Genomic DNA, 24,768 nt, shown 5'->3' with positions numbered 1-24,768 from the left:
CTGATTATTTCTAAGGGGTTGAAACTATGTATCTAGCTTTGTGTATGTTTGTTGGAAGAAAGTAAACTAACAAGGAACAAATAGCCCCAACATTTTATGAGAAAAGAGAAACTTTTCTCTTCTGAAGATAGGTTTATTTTAAAATTAATAAAAGGAAGGTGAGAAAGACCTTCTTATTCTACCCTGCCCCCAAGAGGCCTAGAATGTTAAAAATCCCAAAGCATGTTTTAGAAATAAAGTAACATACATACTTTATATTACATTACCATACATGCATTAAAGAGTATTTTTGCCTTGCTTTGAAGAATACATGGTACAGCTTTTGTAAGAAAACATAATGATAAAAAAAATCATACTTGCTTTGCCTCCTGCCAGCACCTGGAGTTTAATGCATGGGTCCTAAAGAATCTGCAGAGACTCAGCGCATGTGCTCGGTGCTTTGTACATGGCTGCCTGAAAACTTGAATTTTTTTCTAATGAAAAAAGGAATAAATCCTCAGTATATAAAATTTGAAAAATACAGATAAGCACCCAAATAAATCAGCACCAATTCAGGTAATCTTTGTTAACATGCTGGTAAACTTTGCTAGGTACTGAACCTAAATTTCTCTGGGATTGTAGGCATAGATGATGTTAAGGGAAAAGAGTCACTCAGGAGTCAGACGGCTGGATCTTCTGTATAGGTGATCAGTGCTGCTATGGAAACCAACATTTGACCTGAATGTGACAAGCAAGCATATTTGATGAGGAGGAAATGTGAGTGGGAAACTCGGAGGAAGAAGCCTGTACCCTTTGGAAGTTGGCTGTACGAGGGCACCAACAGGACCATCTGATGTCATCTGATGTCACATCAGAATAGAAGAAACTGCAGAGCTGTCACAGTACCCAGGCTCCGGGCTTCAACCCACTCAGGTGGGACTTCACCACTGAGTCTCCAGCACCCGAGGCCAGGCATGACAGCAGCTGGGCCAGGCAGATGTTCCCAAGTATCTGTTGAATGTACGAGTGAAATAGTTACAGTGACCAGGATCAAAGTGCCTTTCCCATTTTTTCTTTTACTCATAAATGGGCCTTAATGGGGCTGTGCTTTTTATTATGACTAAAAGTACAAAAGCTACAATATAACATGCTGGTTTTGTTTTCCCTAAAACTCATTTCCCTGGCTTCAACCAAGCCCTAGAACCAGGAACTTTGCACTAAGATACCTGTTAGAAATCAGCGGGCATGGAGAACCTTCATGCTGGAAAAGTAATTTAATAATAGTGTGCTCTGGCTTCAGGCTATTCGCTGTAATCCAAAAAAAGAAAGCATTTTTAAAACTGACTGACAGTATCTCAAATTCAAGCTGGAACTTTCTGTAAAACCAATAACTACTTTTTTTGTAACACCCTCATTGAGGTCTCTGTGACTGACAGTTATCAAATTTCAAAGAGAAGAGGATGAGTTTTTACACATTCCTGAAATTAAAGAAATACAGTGTCTCTTAAAAGTTTTCCTCAGTCTTGGCTCGGCGTCCGTAGCTCAGTGAGTTATAGGCACCAGCCACATACACTGAAGCTGGCGGGTTCGAGCCTGGCCCAGGACTGCTAAACAACAATGACAACTGCAACCAAAAAAAAAAAAGTAGTCGAGTGTTGTAGCAGGCACCTGTAGTCCCAGCTACTCGGGAGGCAGAGGCAAGAGAATCGCTTAAGCCCAAGAGTTTGAGGTTACCGTGAGCTGTGACACCACATCACTCTACCAAGGGTGACATAGTGAGACTCTGTCTTAAAAAAAAAAAAAAAAAAAAAGAATTTCCTCAGTCTTTACTACAGTTGAAGGTGATCTGCTGATGAAGGCCAAGTAACTTTTCTATAATATTCAAAAGCAAGTAAAAACAACTTTTAAAAAATACCTGCATAATTTATTTACTCATTTATATTTATTTTCCCCATTTATATTTATTAAGGTGTAGTTGACCAATAAAAGTTGTATAAGTTTATAGTATATAATGAGATACTTTGATACACATATACACTGTGAAATGATGAAACGAAGAAAAAATCAATTTCTTTTGAAATTTAATTACTAATTACTTTATAAATTAGAGCATTCCTCTCCACCCCCAGAGAGTAAGAAAATACTGTTAGTAGGAAAATGTGAGCTACTTACAAAGAGAGTAACGCAAATAAAACATATTAGGGTCAGATCTCAAAGCTTCAGTGGTCAGTTATTAGGCAGGAATTTGGGATCCACTAGTTCTATGGTCAAAATCACATCTGACCTCACTTGTCTGGCCTCATCTGTAACATGGGTGTTATAGCTTTTTTCCTGGTTTCACCGGAAGAATCAGCCCATTGTCTTGATGATATTTTCAAGGTCCTGCCAGCTGTCTGTGGGTCAGGATGTACAGGTAGGGTTCTTGTGCATTTACCAAAGGGCTAAATAAATTTCTACCTCTAACTTCTCCTTCTCCGTGATTATGTGGATCTGAATAAAACACTCAACTGTTGTCATCATCAGGGTATATTTGAGCCCCTGTTGGAGGGTCATAATGCATGACGAGGTTATGCTCCAGAGACTTAATTGTATTTACATATAGCCCTTGACCAGAGCAATTTCTTTTATTAGGAAGTGTAAAATTTACTGTTCCTTTTTTCCCTCCCCTTGATTTTTTGTTCTTCTTTCGTGATAGGCAAGATTTTAAGATAGGGCTGCAACAGTCCTGATTCCTGGTGTAAATACCTCGTAAAATCTCCTCCCTAGGGTATAGACAGGAGCTGTAAATGTGGTGGAATAGTACTCTTAGGAATAGGCGCCTGTGGCTCAGTGAGTAGGGCGCCGGCCCCATATGCCGAGGGTGGTGGGTTCAAACCCAGCGCGGCCAAACTGCAACAAAAAAATAGCCGGGTGTTGTGGCGGGTGCCTGTAGTCCCAGCTGCTCTGGAGGCTGAGGCAGGAGAATGGCGTAAACCCAAGAGTTAGAGGTTGCTGTGAGCCGTGTGACGCCACGGCACTCTACCCGAGGGTGGTACAGTGAGACTCTGTCTCTACAAAAAAAAAAAAGGAATAGGTTACATTATATGGCAAAGGCGAAGATATTCTGAAGATATCATTAAGGTTGTTTATCAGCTGACTAATCAAAGGGAGATGATCCAGATGGACAGACATAATCAGGTGACCTCTTAAAGGCAACATTAGAGGTCAGAGACAGATGAAGCCAGAGGGACCTGCTTCTGCTAGTCTTGAAGAAGATGAAATCTGCCACAAGACCGAATTCAGCCAACAAACGGAGCGATCTCAGACATCACAGTCCTGGCTAACATTTCGATTGCAGCCTTTTGAGACCTGAGTAGAGGATTCAGCTAATTTGTACCTGAACTGATGACCCACAAAAACTGTGAAATCCTAAGTGGGACTTACTTTAAGCCCCTACATTTATAGCAATTTCTTATTTAGCAATAGAAAACTAATGTATCTATCTTACACATGTGTGCTGTATGCACACGCGCACACACGCACACATGCACACACAATGTCTAAGCTGGTCCCTTTGGTTTTTAAGGGGAAGTTTAATTGGTAGGGAGCTTTTCCTTGAAAAATTCCCTAGAATTAAGTCTGTTGTGTCTTCCTCCTTATAAGCGAGGCTGCTCTCTCAGCTTCTAGACGCTCAGCCTTGTTCAGACTCCATACATATGTCTGACCCTTCTGCCTAAGCCTGCAACCTGGAAGATTTGGTTGGTGGAACTGCCTAATCTCGACATCCTCATTTATATTTCTGCCATTGCTCCTGGGCCCTGCCCTTCGCATAAGTACCCAAAAACATTTCATCAAGGCAGAGCCTTCAAGATATACAACATCTCCTGATGAAACATCCTTCCTGGTATTTTGCAATAGGTAAAGTCCCTGGGGAGGGCCATTAAAACCCATTTGGTTTTTTGTGTTTAACTGAATTTTATATTTATGCAAATAATACTCTTTGTCACTTAGTTAAGAACGTATTTTTTTTAAACTTTAGAATATAATGGGGGTACAAATGTTTTGCTTACATGAATTGCTTTTGTACAATTTGAGTCAAACTTGTAAGTGTTCCCCTCACCCAGATAGTATGCATTGTACCTGCACCGTCCAAATTGACCCCTCTCACCCGGCCCCTCCTAACTGCTTGCTTGCTGTTGAGTTTTACTTCCACAGGTGCACATGGGTGTTCACTGATTAGTTCCAATTTAATAGTGAGCTCACGTGGAGTTTGTTTTTGCATTCTTGTTGATAGTTCCCTTAGAAGAGTGGTGTACAGTTCCACCCAGGTTGTTACTGAAGATGCTGCATTATCTTTTTTTTAATGGCTGATTCATAGCCCGTGGGATACATACACTACATTTTATGAATCCTTCTGTGTATTGATAGGCACTTGGGTTGACTCCACATCTTTGCAATTGTGAACTTCACTTCAGTAAGCATTTCAGTGCACGTGTCCTTTTTATAAAATGACTAATTTTCCTCTGGGTAAATACCCAATAGTGGGATTGCTGGGTCAAATAGTAGGTCTACTTTTAGTTCCTTGAGGAATCTCACACAATTTTGCACAGAGGTTATACCATTTGCAGTCCCATCAACAGTGTACAAGTGCTCCTTTCTCTCTGTATTCATGCTGGCATTTGTTGTTTTAGGGTGCTTGATGCAAGCCATTCTCACTGGAGTTAGGTGATACCTGGCTGTGTTTTTGATTTGCATTTCACTGGTGACAAGCGATGTTGAGTACTTTTTCATATGTTTACTGGCCATTAGTCTATCTTCTTATGAAAAGCTTCTGTTAGGTCTTTTACCCACTTTTTAATGGGATTGTTTGACTTTTTCTTGCTGATTTTCTTGATTTCTTTATAGGTTCTGGTTATCAGCCCTTTATTGGAGATGTAGCATGCACATATTTTCTCCCGTTCTGTGAGCTCTCTATTCATTCTATTGTTTATTCCTTGGCTGTACAGAAGGTTTTTAATTTACCCAGGTCCCATTTATTATTTTGTTGTCGTGATTGCCTTTGCGTTCTTCTTCATAAATTCTTTGCCTAGGCTAAAGTCTGTAAGAGTTTTTCCAACATTTTCTTTTAGAATTCTCCTAGTCTCATGCCTTAGATTTAAATCTGTTATCCATTATATTTTTGTGAGTGGCAAGAGGTGTAGATCCTGTTTCAATCTTCTACACGTGGCTATCCAATTTCCCAGCACCATTTCACAGGAGTCCTCAAACTACGGCCCACGGGCCACATGAGGCGATGTGACTGTATTTGTTCCCGTTTCGTTTTTTCACTTCAAAATAAGATATGTGCAGTGTGCATAGGAATTTGTTCATAGTTTTTTTTTAAAACTATAGTCCAGCCCTCCAACGGTCTGAGGGAGCGTGAACTGGCCCCCTGTTTAAAAAGTTTGAGAGCCTCTGATTTACTGAATAGAGACTGTTTTCCCCAGTGCACACTATTGTCTGCTTTGTCAAAGATCAGATGGCAATATGAGGATGGCTTTAAATCTGGAAAATCTACTTTTTTGAAGCTTTTCATTTCAAAATATTATCTGTCTCTTTGTTTATTTAGTAAGGTTTGGTTTATGTATCTGGGCTTTCCTGTATTAAGTGAATAAATATTTGGGACTGTTATGTCTTCTTGTTGAATTGTTCCCTCCAATATTTATATAATCACTACCCTTTTCTTTACTATTATTGATTAAAAAGCCAATTTTATCTAATATGAGAATGGCTACACCTGCTCATTTTTGGTTTCCATTTGCATGGAATATTTTTTCCATCCTTTCACCGTGAGCCTGTGTGTGTCTTTGTACTTTATATGTGTCTCCTGGAGACAACAGATACTTGGGATATATTTTTTCATCCATTCAGCCACCAGTGTCTCTTTAGTGGAGCATTCAGACCATTCTCATTGATTGATAGAGTTGATGTGTGGGATGCTGTTCTGTTAATCCTGTACCTTATTGCTTTGTTTTAATAGCTCTTTTGCTATTATTTTTTGTAAGAGCTTTATGGCTATACCCTTCACATTGCCCCCACTAGGCTACAGAGGAAGTAGACCAATGGGAGGCTCCTCTGAGCTGTACCTGGTGACTAGAAGCCCTCCCTAACAGCTCAGTGGCATCTGAACATACAGGCCCCAACCTGGGAGGCTTTTGGCGACTGCTTTGGTGGGTCTGGGGATTGCTGGGAGAACTCCATGGTCCCTGGCTGCTGGGAACGACCTCTGCCCATGAGACTTAACATCCAGTCCCCAAGCCTGTGGAGCACCCAACCACTTATTTGGACCTAACTCCACCCTCCAGGTCTCAACTGTCTGGTACCTGCTCAGCCCTGGAACCCCTCTCTAGGTTAAATAAGGTCCACTACCCTCCCACCTGCTCATAGCTCTGAAGCCCTGTTCAGAAGCCCAGCTTCTGGCTCCTCCTCTGTCTTGGCTCTGATGCTCACACACCAGAGCTAGAGGCTCCCCCTCTGTGTCTCCAGAAATTTGGCCAGGCCTAGGACACTGACGGGAGATTCCAGCATTGTACCTGGCCCTCAGGACTCCACTGCAGATTCTCCACCACTGATGCGAGAACTTCTCCAAAGTCTATACTCTGCCAGGGACCCCCCAGCTTAGAGCTGCCAGTACACTGAGCCCTGGTTTGAGAAAAATGTCCATCCATATCCCAGGAGTTCACAGCCATGGCCTGGATAGCCTCAGCCGGCTGCCACCATCACCTGTGCAGGGACACCCTGAATAGAGCAATCCTTATGACACCAGCCTCAGTGAAGAGGCTCTCACCCAGCTCTCAACTCAAACATTCTATAACTGTCTGGTGAGCAGCACAAAGCCCAGCACAAATAGTATTCAGCTCAGGCTTGAGCAGAGGGAGGCATGGGCGAACAGAACAAATCAGAGCAGCTGTGTGACAGACTCCTGGCACGCACAGCCTTCCTCTGCTGCACTGACATTTCCAGCGTGGGGGAGAGCACTATTGAGGGACTTCCCCTTCTTCTAATTAAGGAGAGTTTCCAGCAAAGAGCAGGTGAGTCCAGAGGAGAGGATTCAGAGTAGAAGAAAGCAGCAAAAGAACCGCAGCAACATGAAAATCAAAACAGATTGACATTCCCGCGGGATCACAAGGGGCTACAGTCGCAAACCAAAACCATTATACGAGGAAATTATCAAAATGGCAGAAATGAAATGCAAAAGATGGATGGCAAAAAGATGAAGGGAATTGAAGAGAAAGTTGGAAACCAACAAAAAGAAGCCGAAAAAAAAAAATTCTGGAAATTAATGAAAAAGTTACTGAAGAGCTAGACAACACAAGGAAGGATATAACAGAGCTCAAATAAACAAAGGAGTCATTCAGGGAACTTCGAAACCCAGACTAAAGCAAGGAGTGTGGGAATAGATGGGCTGAGACCCCATGGGTCCTTCCAAAACCAGGGTAAAGCCTGCAGCCCTAACTGAGAAGCAAGGACTCCGAAGGTGCCCAGTCAGGGGACTGTCTCCATGACTATCCCTGCATGGGGAAATCAGCAAAGCAGGCAGCTGGGAGCATCAACTAATAGCTTAGGCTAGAGAAGCTGAGATGTCTGTCTGAGATGAGACTTGCCCTCTCCCCAATCTCTTCTCCTTGCACCATTATCTGGCCTCTTCAGATGTTCCATTACCCTATGTCCCTGTTTACTCTCTACCCAATCTTCCTGGGGGTTATAATCTCCCCTCTCTCTCACTCTTAACCTTGACTGCTGTGCATCCTTGCATGTCTATTCTGTTACGTACCCAATAAAAAGACTCTGGGAAACAGAACAGGTGCTGCATTGTTCTCATACTGCCCCACCCTAGGCACGTGGAACAGGGTAACCCCCTACAGGCTCCCGGTTTTATGCACTACATTTGGGGTTAAGTTTCATTCTTTCCTCAGTGCCACCTCCCTTGCTGGCCCTGTCTCAGGCTGGGGTCAACTAGACGCCCCACAAAAAAGAAAAAAGTCTCTCAGAGCTTGAAGACAACACCCTCGAGGCAGAGAAGAGAACAAAAAAGGTGGGGCAGAGAGATGGGATTATGTGAAGTGAATTAACATATAAATTATAGGGAGAAGAAGAAAAGAACTTCAAGCATAGAAAACCTATTCAAGGGAATTGTTGAGGAAAATTTCTCCATTTTCACCAGAGATTCAGACATCCAGATAAACAGATGGTAATCAAAGTCTGGGAAGATTCATAGCAAATAGGACATCTCCAAGACACATAGTAATCAATCCGGCCAAAGTGAAAATTAAGGAGAAAATTCGACAAGGAGCTAGACTTGACCCCCTCAGGCAACCAGCAGCCTTCTCAGCAGAAACATTACAAGCCAGAAGAGCATGGGGCTCCACCTTAATCTTCTTTTTTTTTTTTTTCTTTTTTTTTATTGTTGGGGATTCATTGAGGGTACAATAAGCCAGTTACACTGATTGCAATTGTTAGGTAAAGTCCCTCTTGCAATCATGTCTTGCCCCCATAAAGTGTGACACACACTAAGGCCCCACCCCTCTCCCTCCCTCCCTCTTTCTGCTTCCCCCCCCATAACCTTAATTGTCATTAATTGTCCTCATATCAAGATTGAGTACATAGGATTCATGCTTCTCCATTTTTGTGATGCTTTACTAAGAATAATGTCTTCCACTTCCATCCAGGTTAATACGAAGGATGTAAAGTCTCCATTTTTTTTAATGGCTGAATAGTATTCCATGGTATACATATACCACAGCTTGTTAATCCATTCCTGGGTTGGTGGGCAAGAAACTTGGAATCGAATTGAACACTAAGAAATGAAACTAACATCTTACAACCACCTAATCTTCGATAAACCAAACAAGAACTTACCTTGGGGGAAAGACTCCCTATTCAATAAATGGTGTTGGGAGAAGTGGAGGTCTGCGTGTAAAAGACTGAAACTGGACCCACACCTTTCCCCACTCACAAAAATTGATTCAAGATGGATAAAAGACTTAAATTTAAGGCATGAAACAATAAAAATCCTCAAAGAAAGCATAGGAAAAACACTGGAAGATATTGGCCTGGGGGAAGACTTCATGAAGAAGACTGCCATGGCAATTGCAACAACAACAAAAATAAACAAATGGGACCTTTAATCTTCTTAAACAGAACAACTGACAGCCTAGAATTTTGTATCCTGTGAAACTAAGTTTCACATTTTATGGAGAAATTAAATCTTTTTCCAGACAACCAAACACTGAGGGAATTTATCATGCCCAGATCTGCCTTGCAGGAAATACTCAGAACTGGATTCTATGTGAATTAGCACAATGGACACCTACCAGTGTAAAACCATTGGAAAAAAACTGAACTGTTTGGGGAATCACTTGGCTTTCAAGAAGTGGAAGCAAGTTCTGAGAAAACCAACTCCAATTCTTTGGTATATTTTGAGCTTAAATGGCAACTGAATCTAGAAAGCCATCAATCTGGATTAGCAAAATGTTTTTTTCTACCGGAAAGAAGGGCTCATGTTAATTATTTCAGTACATAGGTGGTTGCTTTTGGCAGACACTCTCCTGAATCCTATCAGCCAAAATACGACAGTTCATGAATTAGCGAGCTACCTGCTTTATTATTATCATTCACCATTATTATTATTTATTGTTGTAACATATGGACTTACCTTCAATCTGAACATCAGCACATGAGGCTCCTGACAAAGAATAAAACTACAAGTCTCTTGCTAGTCATTTCTTACTGAGAAGGCAGCTGAGACAGTGGACATTTATGGAAGAAATTTTAAGGGACAAAGTTCCAGTCCTCCTTCATGCTATCTGAATTCTGTCTCTATATTAAATTTGATCACTGTCAATCCCTTTTCTCTAATTACACCTGCTAATTCCCTACAAAATCACCTTGATTTGGTTGGATTTTAATTTTAGACTTCCAGTTAGTCCAAGGTTTATATGAGAAACAGTCATATGGAAACTGTTCTACATTTTTTTAAACTGGTCTCAGGAAATTGTACATAAAATTTCACAAGAAAAATATATTTAAAATTTACTGCCAACTTACACTCACTTCTACTGAGAAATCATATGCTTTTTTGGAAAGTTTTTGTTGTTGTTATTGTTGTTGTTTTCGCTGTTTTCCTGACATCCAGGGAACCCAGAGTCAAATATTAGCTATTAGAACAAAATTAGCTGTCGTGATTAACACACTTGGTTCTGCTTCATGTGGCTTGTCATTTGTTTTATTATTTTGTTATGCATGCATGCTTTGAGTTAAAGTACTTCAAATTCTGTCCCTTAAAAGGGGCCAGGTTGGGGTGGAGAGCTGACATTAGACAGGTTTAGTGAGTGTCTTCTAAATTGCAAGTACTGTGGCAGCTTAAAGCAGAGAGAGGAAAGAAGGGAGAGGGGTGGGGCCTTGGTGTGTGCCACACCTTCTGGGGGCAAGACATGATTGCAAGAGGGACTTTACCTAACAAATGCAATCAGTGTAACCTGGCTTATTGTACCGTCAATGAATCCCCAACAATGAAAAAATAAAATAAAATAAATCTGCATTTCCTCTCTGTGATATTGGCCCTATTTTACAGGTGGAGAGATTAACCCCCATGTTACTCCTATTGTTAGAATAAGAGTCTATATTTGACCCCCGAGCAGGGGGATCTGAACACTGGTGACTTGGACCCATGTGAAGAGTTTGTGTCAGGGGCGGCGCCTGTGGATCAGTGAGTAGGGCACCAGCCCCATATGCCGAGGGTAGCGGGTTCAAGCCCAGCCCCGGCCAAACTGCAACAACAACAAAAAAATAGCCCGGCGTTGTGACAGGCGCCTGTAGTCCCAGCTGCTCTGGAGGCTGAGGCAAGAGAATCGCGTAAGCCCAGGAGTTAGAGATTTCTGTGAGCTGTGTGACGCCACGGCACTCTACCCAAGGGCGGTACAGTGAGACTCTGTCTCTACAAAAAAAAAAAAAAAGAGTTTGTGTCAGGCTGAAAGCAGTGATTCGAACAATAAACAATGCACCTTTTATCTGACTCAGGAGCAAAGATACTTCCCCGGCCCTCCCACCCCGGTGTGGCGGGCACAGCCAATGACTAGTTCATGTTCCTTTTATGTTGTTCAGAATGTTGGGAGAGTAAATGAGAACATGGAGCTAAAATGCCATGAAATGGGTGATAATGAAGCAGAAGAAGAGGATGATGAGAATGATTGTTGCAGCAAATGAAAATAATGATGTTGGTGAAGATGATGGTGTTGATGGGCTTGACAGTGATGATGATTAGGATGTGGAGGATGGTGATGACAAAGTTGATGAGTGTGGATGAAGGAGGAGACCCTACAGCATTACTCCCAGTGCAAAGGGGATTTATGATGGATTCCAATCACTTCCCCCCAGCCCCTCCATTGTGCTTAAGTTTGTTTCCAAGCATAAGGAAAGCTACCGATAATTTTCAAGGGTGGGTTCAGGCTTTGAAGGGCCAAAAGCTTATATTATTTGGAGAGTTTTATATAAGAAAAAATAATAATTCTTTACTTATATAAATTCTCTAAAAGCACCACAGATGATCCAGTAGGAGCTGGGACTTAAACCCAAGCATATTGACCACAGATCATGAATTCTCAACCATCCCCCTATTCTAATTCTCAAAGAAGGGAGAGCAGAAGAGCTGCAAGAGAGCAGGTCCCTGAGAAATGACTATGCCCTCCCCTTGCCACCTTTTCTCTTTCACTGATTTTGATAGACTTAGCAAGACTGCAGAATAAAAGAGACTTATACTGCACTTCACGGGTGGAACTCCGGGAACAGCAGGCTTACACCAGTCCTTGTGTACAGCACAGCACAGGGGAGAGAGAAGGAATCACTAGGCTTTGTGCTTTGCGCAGGTCCAGAGGACACTGTTCCAAAGATGAGGGTAGGGGACCTCACAGAGAGACGGAGGTGTGACCTTGCAGTGGACACTGTTTGTGCCCCACCAAGGTCCCTTTGAATCTCTTTTCTACTCTTGGGATAAATTCTTCTGCAACGTCAGTGTGCTTGAGTCTAAGGTATTCTTCTTCAGAGAACTGCCCTTGAGCAAATGGAGCTGCTTTGGCTTCACACAAAGTCACAGTGCCTGCAGGTGTCCCTCCTCTCCCCCGTGTGGCGGGCATGGCCAATGACTGACAGTGTGGCTGTACGAAGGCCCAGCCCCTGGAAACTCTGAGCTCTGAGGTGGAATGTACACAGCCCAGCTCCAGTGGGATCAGGCTGAGAATCTGGAATCGTACTGCTGCTCCCCGTCCTCCCCGTCACTGTCTACTTTTCTCACCCCCTTACCCATTTCTCCCAGGAGCATTTCCTTCATAAATCACAGGAATCTCCATCCCTATGTCTGCTTCTCGGTAACTTTGCCTATGGAGATCCTGATGCTTAAATGTTTTAAAAAGCTTAAAGTCTACAGGGTGTATTGTACACATCTGAAAGCGAGTTAGAAACTCTTACAAGACAGCACATGGACAGATACTTGTGCTGAATAAAATGCAAACCAAATATGACCACATCTTTACTAGGTTGATACCATCAACTCTACTACATGCAGCTGAAAGCAGGGGGCCGCCCCTGAAGGAAGTGAGTTCATGGGCTTGCAATGTGAATGTCACACATAGATTGGGGACATAGAACAGCTCATGCCAACTTGCTTTTTTGAAAACCTAAATAATTGTATTATAAAAATCACTGAACATGTGAATTTAGCTATATCAGTATGAAACAATTCTGCTTAAATTTACAAAATGCTCTCATATAAATACCAGCCAACTATCCTGTCCCTATACTGGTTGAAAGCATCCCATAAACCCTGCTAAATGTTCTCTGCTTATAGGAACAAAATATTTAACTCTGTGAGTCATATTTTAAGATTAAAAAAAACATAGTTTTGAAAAAATTTTTGAAAATGAATATATATACAAAAAGTATGCAAATTTTATGTATAAACCCAATGTATTTCTACAAATAAGCACATCCTTGCAACCCCCATGAAGATTACTAACCTCAAAAATCACCAAGACACTTATAGCACTCCAGTGGGCTCCTTTGTGCCAACTTTTAATCAGTGTCCCTTGCCAAAGGTAACTCCAGTTCAGACATTCTCACAAGGTAACATTTGCTCTGCTTCTGAGCTTGACATTAATAGGACCGTGCATTATACACTTTGAGTCTCACTTCCTTAATTTAACATCACGTTAATGAACCTCACTCACATTGGTCATTTCTTCATTGCTGTGTTCTGTTGTGTAACTGTTCTTTTTATGTATCCATGCTACTATTGATGACCATATGGGGAGTTTCCAGTCTAGGACTTGTATTAGTCTCCCAGCACTACTTTAACAAATTACCCACAATTTTGGTGGCTTAAAACAACAGAAATTCATTCTCTTACAATTCCAGAGGCTAGAAGTCTGAAATTAGTCCATCTGCAGTCCCTCTGAAGCCTCTGAGAGAGAATCCTTCCTTGCCTCCTCTAGATTTCAGTGGTTCCAAGCATTCCTTGGCTATGGCTGCCCTATGCCAACCTCTACCTTTGTCTTAATATGGTTTTATTCTCCTTCCTTTTAAACCCTGTTCCTTTCTGTCTCTCCTAAGGATACTTGTCATAAGATTTAGAGTTCATCCAAGCAATCCAGGATGATCTCATCTCAAGCTCCTTAATCATATCTTCAAAGACTCTTTGCCCAAATTAGGTCACATTCACAAGTTCTGGGGGTTAAGGTACAAAGGTATGTTTGGGGGGGTATCATTCAGTCCACTTGGGGGCTATAATGAATAGCGCTGCTATGAATATTCTCATAGGTGTCTTTCAGTGGACATGTATGTGCATCTCTGCTGGGTTTATATCCTGGGAGTAGAAGTGTCAGTCATAGGGTATTAGTTCACCTTTGGTATATCTCATCAGTTGTCCAAAGTGGTGGCACTGTACCTTAGAGATCACCAAGACTAATTGCAGTATGCTACAAATGGAAAATTGAAAACAAAAAATGAAGCTTAGATATATTAACTGATTACCCGAAGTTTCACAGATGACTAGTAGCAGAACGGGAATGAACACATTTTTTTTAATGGCACAAGACTCTGTTTAGCAATGCTAATATCTACTAGTGTTTTCCTTGAATTTCACATTTCATGTAAAACACAATTAGCAGATCTGTTTGTTAGCCCAGACTCCAATATGCTGACCCAGGGAGAATGCCAAAGTGGGCAGTTACAGTCCGGCTTTGACATTTTAAGACTGAAAAACTCAAGCACCAAGATGGGAAGTGTCTTTCTTACTGCTACTGTACAGAGCAAGTCTTGGATTATCTTACTAGTTGCCATTATGATCTTGTTAGGTACAGAACTTTCTTGAGGACCTGTGTTTGCTAGAGCTTGACAAAATGAGGAAAATGATTAAAATGCTCTATAGGAGAAAATGGAGTGGGGAGCTCAGTTATTGCTCTTTAGAAAAGAGATAGAAGAGAGGAGAGGAGGCAGGTAGTTGAAGAGGACAATAGAGAGCCAGGAAGACGCTTAGGGTGATAGAGTTATCAGAAAGACTTCACCGGGTAGGAATGTCTGACTTGTGTTTCAACACTGCTTGCTATGTGATGTGTGGTGGTCTTTCTCCCTCAAAATGGTTAATGACAGTAGGTATTTTATGTGCATATTGGGGAAAAGGCTGGATTTTTATCTTTGGGTTGGAAGAATTTAGCAGAGACAACATAAATTGAATGATGAATGCAGCTTCATCTCAGAGGTACCATGAGGGCATTTTTCCTATTCCAGGAATTCACAGGAAACCCAGGAGACTGTGACTTCTCTGGCAGGTTGAAAAGGGAGATGGAGGCAATTATAAAGAGGTCTCAGTGGATATCAGGGTTTCATTATGCAGATTTGTTCTAATAGAGCTGATCTAGTACCAGAATAGGCTTTCTTGAAATTAATTTTCTTTTTATTTTATTTTTTACATGGACAGATAAGATTGCATGTACAATTTTATGTTCATTCTCACATATGCATATTTGTACATATGTACGATTGTATGTATATGTTGTGTGTACAATGTGCAATTGAGTTTAAAAGGACTCACTCTTCCTCAATCCTTTGGAAGAGTTTGAGGAAAATTAATATTAGTTCTTCTTTAAATGTTTCATAGAATTTAGCAGTGGAGCCATCAATCTTGGCATTTCCTTTTATGGGAGACTTTTTTATTACAGATTCATCCATCTCCTTACTTGTTATATGTCTGTTAAGACTTCCCACTTCTTTATAATTCAGTTGTGGTATGTCATATACATCAGGGAATTCATCTGTTTCTTTTAAGTTGTCCAATTTGTTGGCCTGTGAGTGTTCATGATAATCTCTTATGATGTCTTGTATTTCTGTTATATCAGTTGTAATGTCCACATTTTCTTTTGGTTTTATTTATTTATTTTTTTTTGAGCCGTCCATGTTTTCCCCTTAGTTTATCTAAGAAAAAAAGATTTGTTGATTTTGTTCATCTTTTTTAAAAAACCAACTCTTGGTTTCATTAATCGCTTGTATTGTTTTTCTAAACCCTATTTATTTCTGCTCTGATCTTTGTAATGTCCTTTCTTACAATAACTTTGGGCTTAATTTGTTCTGGTTTTCCTAGTTTCTTGTGGTGCAATGTCAGGTTGCTTCTTTGAAATCTTTCTTCATTTTTAATGTACATTTTTATTCCTATAAACTCCCCTCTTAGAACTTCTCTTTGCTGTAGCATGTAATTTTGGTATTTTGTGTTTCCAGAAATTTTTTAATTTTCTCATTAATTTCTTTATTAATCCAATGGTTGTTCCAGAGCATGTTTAATTTCCATGCATTTGTGAATTTTCTGAAGTTCCTCTTGATATCAATTTCTAGGTTTATACCACTGTGCTCAGAAAATACATAGTTGCTTCTTAATTTGTTAAGATATGTTTTATGGTTTAACATAGACTGGAGAATGCTCCACATGAAGTTTGGAAAATGTGTATTATTGAAAATGTATTATTCGGTGTGTTGAATAAAATGTTCTGCACATATCTGTTAGGTCCATTTGTTCTAGGGTGTAGTTTAGGCCCAATATTTCCTTCCTGTCTAGGTGATCTGCTCCCTACTGAAAGTGGGGTGTTGAAGACTCTTATTTTTCTTTAAATCTCTTAGTATTTGCTTTATGTATTTCTGATGTTTGGTGCATATATGTTTATAATTTTCATACCCTCTTGCTAAATTGATCCCTTTATCATGAAATAATGACCTACTCTGTCTCTTCTACATTTTTGAATTAAAGTGTACTTTGTCTGATACAAATATAGTTACTCCTGCTGTCTTTTGATTTCTATGTGCATGAAATATATTTTTCCATCCCTCCACGTTCAGTCTATTATGTCCTTACAGGTGAAGTAAGTTTCTTGTAGGCAGCCATTGGGTCTTGCTTTTTGTCCACTCAGCCACTCTATCTCTTTTGAAAAGAAAATTTAATCCACTTACATCAAAGGTAATTACTGAGAGGCAAGAACTTACTGTTGCCACTTTGTTGATTATTTTCTAGTTGTTTTATAGATTCTTTGTTCCTTTCTTCATCTTTTGCTTTTAGTGGCTAAGTGATTTTCTCTAGTGATAGGTCTTGATTCTTTGCTTTTTTGTATATCTGCTATATATTTTTTTCTTTATAGTTACCATAAGACTTACAAAAATTCTTATAACAGGTTATTTTAAGATGATGACAGTGTAACTTTGATTATAAGAAAAAAAATCTTTTACTCCTCTTCACCTCATTTGGAATTTTTGATGTCACAATGCACATCTTTTTACATTGCATATCTCTTAAGAAATTATTGTTGCTATTATTATTTTTAATAGTTTTGTCTTTTAACTTTCACACTAAAGAAAGAAGTAATTTACACACTACCATACAGTATTAGAAAATTATGAATTTGTATACTTACTTTTACCAGTGAGTTCTATACTTTTAGGTATTTTCTTTCCTTTTTTAAAAAAAATTATTTTTATTTCAGATTAATGTAAGGGTACAAATGGTTAGGCTACATTATTTTCATTTCTAAGGTAAAGTTAAAGTTGTAGTTGAGTCCTTCACCCCGGAGTGTGCTATATACCCTTACATTGTGCACATTAGGTGAGAGCTTACCAATATCCCTCCCTCCCCGCCTTTTCCTTTCCCTCCCCCACACTTGAATAGAATTGTGTTTTTCTTTCATGTGGAAGTGTAGTTATATATCTATTGGTTTCGTATTAATATTGAGTACATTGGATGCTTGCTTTTTTATTCTTGTTAATTTAACAAGATACTTGACTAAGAAGAATGTACTTCAGCTCCATCCAGGTAAACACAAAAGATGTAAAGTCTCCACTTTTAGATAGTTTCATGTTAATTATTAGTGTTATTTTTATTTAGTTTTAATAACACTGTTAAACATTTCTCGTAAGACAGAACAACTGGTGCTAAGCTCCCTTAGCTTTTGTTTCTCTGATAAAGTGTTTATCTCTTCTTCACTTTGAAAGAATAGCTTTGTGGATACAATATTCTCATTTGGCACATTTTTTTTTTTTCCTTGAGCACTTGAATAGACCGTTCTACTCTCTCCTGGTCTGTAAGGTCTCTGCTGAGATGTCTGCTGCTAAATGTAGTGGAACCCCCTTATACATCAATTGCTTCTTTTCTCTTGCTTTTTTCAAAATTGTCTCTGTCTTTGATATTTGACACTCTGATAATAATTCTTGGGCTACTATTAATTTATACTAAATCTAATCAAATACTTTTGACTTTCCTATACCTAGATATTTACATCTTTCTCCAGATTTTAAAAGTTTATGCTATTATGTCTTTAAATTAACTTTGTCTCTCCTTTTTTCTTGAACTCTTGTTGCTTGAAAATTTGTTCTTTTGATGCTGTCCCATAAATCCCATAACTTTTCTTTATTTCTTTTCATTATTTTTTCTCTTCTGACTATGTATTTTCAAATAATGTGTCTTTAAGTTCACAGATTCTTTCTTCTGCTTCATCAGTTCTGCTATTGATGGTCTCTATTGAATTTTTCATTTTGTTCATTACATTTTTCAGCTCTTGGATTGCTATTTGATTTTTTAAAAAAATTCAATTAAATTTCTCATCCTGGTCACTTATTGCTTTCTTCATTCCACTGAATTATCTATTTATATTTTCCTGAAGTTAACTGGAGCTCCTTTAAAACATTTTTTTTTTTAATTCTTTGTCAGGTCATTTTTTTTTTTTTTTTTTTTGTGGTTTTTGGCCGGGGCTGGGTTTGAACCTGCCACCTCCAGCATATGGGACCAGCGCCCTACTCCTTGAGCCACAGGCACTGCCCTGTCAGGTCATTTTTATATCTTCATTTCTTTAGGATCAGTCACTGGCACCTTCTTTTGTCTGTCATGTTTCCATAATTGTTTTAGATTCTTGTGGTAGTACATCAGGGTCTTAACTTTTGAAGAATTAGGTATTTATTTCAGTCTTTGCTGACTTGGAAATCCCTGTAGCTAGCCTGGTGCTGGGATGGGCCAGAAGCCTGGGGAAGCTGTGGCAAGTGCAGCACTACCAGAAGCCCGAGGCCTTCATGACACTGGGAAAAGCCAGCAGCATGAAGATACTGAGGCCTTCTGAGAGCTGTCTGGGAGCCCAGAGCTCATGTTGGTCCAGTGGTGTTGTGGGCCAGAGATTAAATTCATCATGCAATCCTAAAGCCTAGGGATGTGTGAGACTTCCTGTTGCTGGGAAAGGTCTAGGGGCTGAATCTATGGGTACTGGCCTGGAATATGGGGCTGTGGGAGTATGCTTGATGCTGAGTTTTCCTGTGGTAAGCCCATGTTGTGGTCCAAGGCAAAGCTCTATGTTCACTCCCTTCTTTTACTTCTAAGTTAGATGGTATCTATCACTACACTGTGTTGCCTCAGGTTTCGGGAGAAGCAATATGGACCAGTTAAAACTGTCATTCCTATCCTATTCAATCCATCTTTTCTTATTATTGTGCTACAGCCAGGTACTATGATCTCTCACCTGGTTTACTTAGCTCTTATGAAGAAATTTTCGTGAATTAGTAGTTGCTTAAACTAATATTTCTGAAGGGGATTGATTGCTGTAGAGGTTTATTTTGCCATCTTTCTCTTTCTTCTCTTAGTATCAGAATATTCTGACACCCAGTCCAATGCTATTTTTAGCAAATCAAACATGAGTGAAAATGCACAAATATGGCCTTCAAAGTAGATGAAACTTTTGAATAAGTATCTTTGATGATGCTTTAGATGGGCATATTATGCATAAATATGATTCAAAAAAGAAAGAAAACTTAAAAGATTATTAAATATTATGAATATATAAAAGCATAGATATTATGCATAGATAAATATTATGCATATTTATATACTCTTTTTAATTTTCTTTCTTTTTTTTTGAAACAGAGTTCTACTCCCTCACCCTAGGTAGAGTGCCATGGTGTCTTAGTTCATAGCAACCCCAAACTTTTGAGCTTAAGAGATCCTCTTCCCTTAACCTCACAAGTAGCTGGGACTACAGGCGGCTACCACAATGCCCAGCTAGTTCTTCCATTTTTATTTATTTTATTTTATTTTATTTTTTGTAGAGACAGAGTCTCACTGTACTGCCCTCGGGTAGAGTGCCGTGGCATCACATGGCTCACAGCAACCTCTAACGCTTGGGCTTATGCAATTCTCTTGCCTCAGCCTCCCAAGCAGCTGGGACTATAGGCGCGTGCCGCAACGCCTATTTTTCTGTTGCAGTTTGGCCGGGGCTGGGTCCGAACCCACCACTCTCGGCATATGGGCTGGCGCCCTACTCACTGAGCCACAGGCGCTGCCCCTAGTTCTTCCATTTTTGGTAGAGATGGGGTCTTGCTCCAGCTCAGGCTGGTCTTGAACCCCTGAGCAAAGACAATCCACCCACCTCAGCCTTTCAGAGTGCTGGGATTACAGGCATGAGGCACCACACCCAGCCTATACACCCTTTAAAAACTTGGCTGATTTCAAACAGGACACTGATAATCAGTGACCAACATTACAGCTAGTACTTGGTGGTTTTACTGCTGCTTACAGTGTGTGTGTGTGTGTGTGTGTGTGTGTGTGTGTGTGTGTGTGTGTGTGTTTTCTTTTCTCTCATTGCCTTAAATCATTCCATATCTTTTGAATGTTTTGTCTGCCTTTCCCAGGAGGACTTATAATACCATGTCTTTTCTGCTGCCACTGAAATCCTACATTTCGTCAAATGTTTCCCTCTTTCTCTTAGGACAAGCTGATCCCAAGAGTGACCCTCTTTCATGGCCTGATAGTTTGAGGGCCTTTTCTGTTTCCTGCTTTGATTGTTTTCTCTTACTCCTGGGGATTAGAATCAAACTGTTATCCTTGGAAGCAAATGTTTAATTCTGCCCCAGATATGTTTTCCCTGTAGGCTACTGTGGGAGGTAATTATGTATCATCTGTCCCCTCAGATTCATGAATAAGGGAAATAGAAGAGGACTTTTCCTCCTTTGAGTTGATAAGGGGAACTTGGGTATGCAGGCATCATTTATCACCAAACTCCATAGATGTGAACTTGAGGATAAGCTGCAGGTGGGGGGTTGGCCTGATCACCTGGATGTGGATGAAGCACAGTGCCTGTCCACTGACTCCTACAAAGAAAAAAATAAAAGCAAAAGAATAGTCTTGAGGATTATGTCAGTACTTTACTCATGTGAGGATGCAGGAAGGAGACAATTAGTGACTGTTCTTCCTTTTCAGATACGTGTAGAGAGAATGATTCATGTCAAGTAACTCAGTTAAGAGCAAGATCAGTGGCCCTGGGAGAGGGATGGATGCTCTTCCTGGTGATTATTTAAGCAATAAAACTGTGAATGTTATGGTGTGCCTCAAAGGCATTAGAGGCATTCAATTAGTCTAAACTATTAGTAAATTGTGTCTATATGAGAGCTAAATCTTCTGACAATGGGGGAAGGTCATCCTAAAGATAGAATAAACCCTTCAAATTTGTGTAAGGCAGGGGGATATATATCTCTCTTAAGGTTTCTCTCTAAGAGAATGCAATCCTTTGAAGAACTAGGGTCGAATATAGTAGACTTTCATTTACTTAAAAAAATGTATTATTCAGAAAGGGGCCACATCTTTCTCCAGAGCCACTTTGAATTGAGCCCATACAATGCCCAGATGGCTCTCATTGAAGCCTGCAACTTGTGAAAACCTTAATATTTTTGTGGGTATGAAAGAACTCTCAGAATGGTGTATCATTTTCTATTTCAGGGCTTCAAGAAAGCCATATCTAAGCTTTGCTGTGTAACAAATTTCCCTAAAACTTTATAACATAGAACAGCCATTTGATTCTATTCACACTTCTGTGGATCTGGGGTTAGATGAGGCACAGTGAGAATGGCTTGTCTCTTTTCCACAATGCCTGGGCTAAGCTGGAGAGATTCAAATAGAGCAACCAGATAACTGGCATTGGGATCATCTGGAGGCATTACCACTCATATGTCTGGTGGTTTTGTTGGCAGTTGTCTGGGATCTCAGCTGGACTATTGGCTGAAACACCTACACATGGACTCTCCATTTGGTTTCTCTCTGTGGGCTATTTTAGTTTTCCTTCATGGAGCTGAGTTCCAAGGCCAAGTTCTAAAAAAAAAAATGCAGAAATGCATAACATGTTTACAATCTATCCTTGGAAGTAACATAGCATTATTTACACTATGCTTTCTTCATCATGACAACGAAAAAGTTTTATTTGTGTGCAATGATAGGAGAGACATATTTCAACACTCAATGAGGGGATTATTGAAATCACATTGTAAGAATACCATGTGGAATGGAAGATATTGCAGTCATGCTTGGAAAACACAATTTGCCATAATAACTAATAATTTTTTGAATAATGGGGAAGGTAGATTGGTGATCAGTAGAGGGACAATAGAACAGAGGGCCAATAGAATAGAACAGACAATAGAACTGACCTGTACACTGTAGAAATAGATATGGTTGAGGTTGGCCAAGGGTCACACAAATAAGCTCAAGACTTATGGCTAGTCTCTACCAAGAACATGTGTACACATGTGTATGGCTGGTCACAGTTGGGAAGAAGGGATAAAATTCAGATAGTGTCTTAGTTCAGGTTGCTGCAACAAAGTGCCTTATATTGGGTGACCTATAAGCAACAGAAATTCATTTTTCACAGTTCTGGAGACTGGAAGTCTAAGATCAGGGAACCAGCAAGTTCAGGTTTTGGTGAGAACTCTCTCCTAGGTTGTAGACTGCTGCCTTCTTTTTGTAGTCTCACACGATGAAGGATTGTGACCTAGCTGTCTGGTTTCTTATTGGGGCACTAATAACATTCATGTGGGCTCCAACCTCATGATCTAATTATCTGCCAAAGACCCTACCTCCAAATATGAAATGTCTGATTTCTTTAAGTACTAAGATTGATAGTTGCTATCTATGACATGTCAGTTTGACACTTCTTGTTTTATTTTTATCATGCAGGTACATCCTCATTCTTTCAAATGTACACTTTGGCTTGTGATTGTCTTTCAAATGTTCTTTAGAACAATTTTTGTAATACCACAGAAGAGTAAAAAAATTCATGTTATTTTAAAATATGAGTTCTCTTGTGGAGTCAATGCAGCACAGACACCTCAAAATATCAATGAAGTGTTTGAGAAGGATGTGGCTAGTGAATGCACAGAACATTAATGGTTTGAGAAGTTCCATTCTGGTGATTTTAATCTTGAAAATGAGCCACATGGGCAACCCAAGGCGGATAATGATGGATTGAAACCTTCAGTGGAAGTAAATCCATCTCAACCTTATGTGTGAATTAGCAGCAACATTTAACATTATTATTCCAACACTATAAGGCTGTTTGTTTTCAATAACAAACCATCCAGGTAAAGAATCTGGATAGACGAGTTCCACATGAATTAAATGAGCATCATAAAAGAAATCATCTTGAAGCTTACCTTCCTTTGCTGTCATGACATAAAGGTGAAGCACTTCTACAGGCTATTGTTACATATGATAAAAAATGGATTGTTTTTGTACAATTGCATGCATTTGACACAATGGTTGGAGAAAGATGAAGCTCTGAAATACATTCCAAAGGTGAAGATTCATCGAAAAAGTACTGGTATCTATTTAGTGATCCAGCACTGGAATTATTTATCACATAATAAATAATTCATGAAACCTGATCAAATTATTACAATGAATGTCTACTGCAACCAGTTGAACAAATTCATAAGAATGTTTGCAATTAAGCAGCTGATATTGATCGATAGAGACAGGACAATCCTCTTGCAAGACAACACTTAACCACATACCGCATACGTAATGCTGCTCAAACTACAGAAGCTGAACTTGGAAACTCTCTGTTATCTATTGTATTCGCCAGACCTTGTACCAACTGATTACCATTTCTTCCAAGATTTTGGCTACTTCTTGCAAGGAAAAATATTCAGTCCTCAACAAGCTGTAAAAAATGCCTTTCCTGAGTTCATTGTCACTCTCTCTCCAGGTTTCTCGTCTGCTGGTTTAATCGAGCTACCTTTAAGAAGGCAAAACTGTGTCACCAGTTTGGGTGTAACTTTGATTAATTATACCCTTCTTGTTTCAGATAAAATAAACTTTTGATTTAAAATAAGATTTTTTTATTTAATGACCTAATACAACCACATTGAGATTAGGGTTTCAACATATAAATTTTATTGCTTTAATCTTTTTTATTTTGGGTTAATATGAGGATATAGGTGACTAGGTTACATCATTTACCTTGGTAAGTTAAAATCCTAAGTCTAAATTGTAATTGAGTCCTTCACCCAGGAAATATGCTATATACCCTTACATTATACCTGATAGGGGTGACTTAACAAGCCCCCTCCACTCTCCCCTCTTCTTGAATTTAATTGCATTTTTCTCTCTTGTGGGCCTGTAGTTGCTGATCCACTATTTTCAGATTAGTACTGAGTACATGGGATGCTTGCTTTTCCATTCTTGAGATACTTTACTTAGGAGAATATTCTTCAAATCCATCCAGGTAAATCCAAAATATGCAAAGCCTGAATCTTTTTATGTATTCTATGGCATACATACACTACAGTTTATTAATCTATTCACATGTTAATGGACACAGGTTGTTTCAACACCTTTGTGAATGTGAACTGAGCTGCTGTAAATATTCAAGTGCAAATGTCCTTATAGAAAAATGAATTTTTTTTCTGGGTAGATGCCTAGTAATGGGACTGTGGGGTCAAATGAGAGATGTACTCTTAGTTCTTTGAGAATTACCTATACTTCTTTTCAACAAAAATAAACAAATGGGACCTGATCAAGTTAAAAAGCTTCTGCACAGTTAAGGACACAGTCAACAAAGTAAATAGATGATCTTCAGAATAGAAGAAGATATTTATATGTTAGGAATCAGACAAAGGGCTAGTGATCACAATTAAAATGAACTCAAGCAAATTAACTAGAAAGGAACAAACATCTACATCAATCAACTTACAAATTTTACATGAGACACAAATATTCAGATCTTTGCAGGTAGCTAAATGAAAAGTGATCTCCACTGATAGCCAGACAATTCAACAACATGCTCTTCTGTCTGTGAGTTGGCACTGTGTCCATATTTATATAGAAAGGCAAAGGCGGTTCTAAAAGTCTCAAGGTTAAGAGGTGTTAAGTCCCTTTTGCTTGTTGGTCAATCATCTGGAGTGGGTGTTTGACTAACCCATGGGATGCTGCATAAAGAG

The sequence above is a fragment of the Nycticebus coucang genome, chromosome 21, assembly GCF_027406575.1.
Source record: "Nycticebus coucang isolate mNycCou1 chromosome 21, mNycCou1.pri, whole genome shotgun sequence".
NCBI classification, from domain to species: Eukaryota; Metazoa; Chordata; class Mammalia; order Primates; family Lorisidae; genus Nycticebus; species Nycticebus coucang.
Note: the sequence above shows the minus strand (reverse complement) of the source record.